The 5,192-nt window shown below is 37.2% G+C and overlaps 1 long non-coding RNA gene across 1 annotated transcript; it reads left to right on the top strand.

Annotated features, from left to right (window-relative positions):
• Nucleotides 1-2,093: 2,093 nt before the first annotated feature.
• LOC136826904 (uncharacterized) lies at nucleotides 2,094-4,624 on the top strand. Its single transcript, XR_010849746.1, has 2 exons — nucleotides 2,094-2,282; nucleotides 3,047-4,624. It is a non-coding gene; the product is annotated as an uncharacterized lncRNA (long non-coding RNA).
• Nucleotides 4,625-5,192: the final 568 nt, after the last annotated feature.

Genomic DNA, 5,192 nt, shown 5'->3' with positions numbered 1-5,192 from the left:
ACCTGGCAGATGACCCCCATGCCCCAGCATGTGGACCGTATAGAAAACAGGACTCCAGGCAAATAACAGTAGCGACGCCTGGAATGAACAACATCGTAATCCTTACGAGGGTGTAAAAAGAAGGAATGCCAACTCGCTCGGCCTCTGAATAATCTCTGACTCAGAAGGCATTGGAACTATCCCAGGATACTTGGTCCTCTACTCTGCTCCTTGAGCCGCCCCTTGCAATCCCACGTGGCTGTCCCTGAGCCTACTGTTTCCTCTTGTAGTGAAGTCCCTTAACGCTACACTCCACCATTTGGCCCCCAAGGACAGGGAAGCCATCTCCTGACAAAGGTAATGTACCAATGTCAAGGTTCTTAAGTCAGTTACGCATCTGTTAGCCTTCTACTATTTCTTTTCCATTTCCTTTCTAAGGTGATATACATGCTGTGAGACCTGTATTACTTTGAGCTGTGTTAATATAACGGTAACCTAACAGTGAAGTGAATTATTTGTTTATTGTTGGGAATTAGAGTCACCAGAACTTTTAGGCACCCTCCGTGATTGCCCTCAATTCCTTAATTACTCTCCAACTACTCCTACGTAACCACGTGTATTCCATGTGGATCTGAGTCTCATCTTGTGTGTGCAGTAGTATAACCCCTGCTTCTTCCCCTCTGCAGTGCCCCTTTGAAGTGGGCGGGCCTTTTGAGTTTCGTAAGGGAAAATACCTCAGTTGTTTGTTATTCCTTTGGAATGACAGGATTCTGTTTACCTGTCCTAATTTACACTACATTCTTCTTCTGATTTGTATTTAGTGTAAATATACTCAAGTACGAGTAAGTGAAACCCTAAGTTTTTACCTGAAATTCCCCCCTTTGAAGTAGGCCTTCAGCCGACACCTTTGCACATGTTTTACTGAACTCGGCCTAAGAGTCAGATATAATAAATTTTCAAAGTACTCCCCATTGCACTCAGTCTTAAAATCATATATATATATATATATATATATATATATATATATATATATATATATATATATATATATATATATATATATATATATATATATATATATATATATATATATATATATATATATTTTTATATATATATATATATATATATATATATATATATATATATATATATATATATATATATATATATATATATATATTATACACACATATATATATATATATATATATATATATATATATATATATATATATATATATATATATATATATCATATGCTCACAGGAACACGTGAAATTTGAACGCAAAATGCCACGTGGGAAACTGATACGGAGGCTATGGTTCGGACCTGTTTTTATCTATTAAGGCATTTTGGAAATGTTCATTATAGACTAATCATATCAGTGTCATCCTTGGATTTTGTTTAGTCGTTGTAATTATTACCGAGCAGCCAAGTTTTTGCAGTGTCCGCTGTGCATTGAAAATGAAATAAAAAAAAAAGAGTATGCAGGAAACTTTCGTCCCTTTTCTTTGTTTAAAAAGTATTTTGTATGTACAGTACGTTAATCATGCTTTTCTCTGCACGTGCGTTGGTGAAGTGGTTTTGTCTTTAACTCCCAACGTTTTGTCTTTCACGCCCATCTAGGACGAGTTAGTATATTTTCAATACGTTGACTATAAAAAATCTAATGACGATTATCGGCACGCAGAGGTAAATTAAAGTTCCATATCTGTATTAAAAACAGTAACATGGCGAGGCGCCACTACAGTCGAACAACAAAAAGTCTAGGAGTCGAGGTGTTCTACCATCGCCGTCCCCATCCCAGCATCTATAGTTAGGAAGTCTTTCTTTTCTCAAGGACGTTCGTAAAGAAGTGACAATCTTCCCTTTCTAAAGTGCTGACTCTATGATTGAGTTGTATTCTTTCAATCAAGTGAGTGCGATAGCTTTATTTGGATAGGGAAATATAAATATGAATATAAATTTAAAACATAATTGCAATACGACTTGCAAACACAAATTTCGCGATATGAATATTTGAAATGAATACAAATGCCTCTTTTCAAGATGGCTTACGCGCTACGCGGCCTCTATGGTCTGGTTTCCTCTCTACCGAATCGCTGCTAGCAACTTAGTGTCAGTGACTGCGGTTGTAAACAAACGGCTGCTTCTCGCCAAGTTCATAGCCCATTTCAAATGACTTTAATTTCGCTCCTTCATCATTAGAATTATTTCAGTTAGTGAGCATAAGGAAACAAGCACTCTTTTTAACTGGATACCATGTCAGCAAACGTTGCAGCAACCACATGAATCGCAGGTAATTAATCTAATTTCGACGTCTAGGAAGTGTGGCAATAATATCGGAATAGTTGCTGGTTAGTGCGTTATTGCGCCCTGCTTTATTCTGGAAAACAATGATTTGTAGCACTTAAATGTAAATATGAAGGATGTTTGTGATTTAATACTGGAAGCTAGTTCAGTGATGTTTGTGAAAACGTTTCCAGATAGTTACGGCTCAGGGGCAGGGAATAATCTTCAATGGAGAGGTCCGTTACCCATACGGAAACATTGAACTAGTCAATGAATGTTCCGACTCCACCCACTTCCTACTACTGTCTTACAATGAGATTAGTACTTTTTAATTAATGTAATGCAGTTTACAAATTTCAGCACGTTTGTCTGATATATGAATGCTCCTGAAAGTAGTCACTGCCTTTTCTCGTTAATGAAAACCGAATTGACTGCGCGTTACGGAATAACTATGCAAATTGTTGCAGTTATGGCGACCCCTGAAGCACTTATCCTGCAACTCTTTGTAAAGATTGACGTCGTTAATTTTAATTTTTTTTTTAGTAAAATAAATGATCACTTATGTCTAGGTATAACTGCACCATGTATCTAACAAAACAAAACAAAAAAATAAAGTGTAAATCATTACTTACCATCAAATCTTTTTCATTCTGTTTTATCAGTGTCATTGTTTTTCTACTGTTGCAGCCAGTGTCATTGTTTTTCTACTGTTGCAGCCAGTAAATTTGTAGTAATAGTTAATATCTTAAAATAGGCTGTTTCTGTCCACAGAATTTCTAGATGGACTGTGACATATGTGAAGAGCCCTTTAGTGCGGATTCCAACCGTCCTCGATCACTACCTTGTGGGCACACCCTCTGTACAACATGCTGCATTTCAGTAGTGGCCCAGGGACAGGCGTTGTGCCCCACCTGCAGGGCACCTATGGGAGTAACGCAAGCCACCGACCTCCCAGTTAACTATTATGTAGAGCAGCATTTGTTTGGTTCGACTTCAGGTGAAGCACCCCAACAGAGGCCACTGTCCCTTGCGCAGAGGAGGCTGAAGAGGCTAAACCGAAACCTCCGTCAGGATTCTCTCGCTTTCAGGAACAACCAGCCCAGGGGCAGCGGTGCCGTAGGGAAGTTCTTCAGGCAACACAGACGAAATGAACAGCATGACAATAACCGTAGAACTGATTTCCTCAATGCTGTGACTCTGTTTCTGGGCGATGTCAGAAATATCCGGGCAATAGTTTCTGTCATCGGTGATCTCACGGGGTTGGTGGAGTTAGCAGGAAAATTCTTTTCCTGGACGAAGTATTTGTTATTCAGACGCTGAATTTAGTGTTAAAGTTGTTGCATTAAGTGCCAAAAATAATATTTGCCTTATAAGCTTAGCGATCTCACGTATTAGTCTTCTGGTGCATATTCTACTTGTTAAATATGAAAGGTCTTGGTATGTAATGTTTTTCTTTTTATTGGCCTCATGAAATGATTGCTAATTTGTAATTTAAAAATGATTTCTAAATGTTGTTTCGTAGTGCAACTGTGGGGCTTCGAATTCCACTGTAAACCTTTGTACTTTTTCTCATTTATTCTCTTGGTCTTTATCTTGCTGCTGTCCAACCCTGTTTTGATCGCTGAATAGATGAAAGTGCCCCAGTGCTGGAAGTTATAGTCTATATTTTATGGTTCTCTCTCTCTCTCTCTCTCTCTCTCTCTCTCTCTCTCTCTCTCTCTCTCTCTCTCTCTGCGGAGAGGTAGGCTAGCGTTTGTTCTTAAAGGGGAGATGAAAAGAAAATAATGTAAATTTTAAGTCAAGTGTATAAGTTTGGGTAAAACTACAATCCATCGTCAGTACATCAACACGTAAAAGGAAACATAAGACCCCAACCGTCACCTTCACTGGAGTTTCTAGTGCAACTGTGACAACTCAAGCTAGTCATGCATTGCCCATCCGTAGGCCTATACCTTGATAGAGATAAGGGATCATATGAGAATGTTAAGAAATTTAGATTCTGTCTTGGAGGGGAAGCAGATAAAATCTCCAAAATATTAGTCTTAATACCTACCTAAGTCATAATAGGGTATTTTTACATTGTATTTGTATTTTATGTCCCTGTTAAAATCACTAATTCCTAGGGTAAGACAACCTGGAAATTGACCTCAAAATTTGGTTTCTCTTAACCTAGGGGGATGTCCTCCAGTATGGTTTAGTCATTATGCAAGATTGGCCTGGTATTCAGATTTGACCATACATATATTTATATAAACTGTTTTATGAATATAATTACGCCCATGAAATTCAAATTTCGATGACGAATTTATAACGCCATAACGAACTCTTTATTAAATATATCTGCCATTACAGTAGCTTACTTATTTTTACTGCATATAATCTGATAAACCTCTGAAAGTTCAGCACCAATTTTCATCACGTTGTTCTGATATCTTATCCAAACAGTTTTATTTCCAATTCTGTCCATTAACTTCCAAAACACTGTTAATCATTGAATTAGAACCGCGATAATTTTGTTTCTCATTACATTGCAACATTAGAACTGGAAATTTAGTTTGAGAACTTATTTCTTTATGTTCATCATAAAATCGTTTAATAATTTTTTTATACACTGTTCATTCTCATCATATAAAAATGAATCTTTATAATTAGAATTTTCCTCTCCGCAGAATACCAGTTCTTTAGGATATCTGCATTTTTTTAAGTCTCTTATTGCGTGCCGCTGTTGACAAACAGTACTTGGTCAAGACATCCATAACTTTCGTTTATTCTTATGCATAGTTTTATTCATGAAGTAATGCAAGAATTGGAATTAACAGTAATTTCAAAATAGGAAGCCAAAATCTGGGCCAGGGTTAGTACGCATAGGAGTACCAATACTTTTTTTGAGAAATGATGGCCGGCTTCACAAATGCGT

Source organism: Macrobrachium rosenbergii, chromosome 41 (genome assembly GCF_040412425.1).
Source record: "Macrobrachium rosenbergii isolate ZJJX-2024 chromosome 41, ASM4041242v1, whole genome shotgun sequence".
NCBI lineage: Eukaryota > Metazoa > Arthropoda > Malacostraca > Decapoda > Palaemonidae > Macrobrachium > Macrobrachium rosenbergii.
Note: the sequence above shows the minus strand (reverse complement) of the source record. Positions and strands in the feature narration are given on the sequence as shown.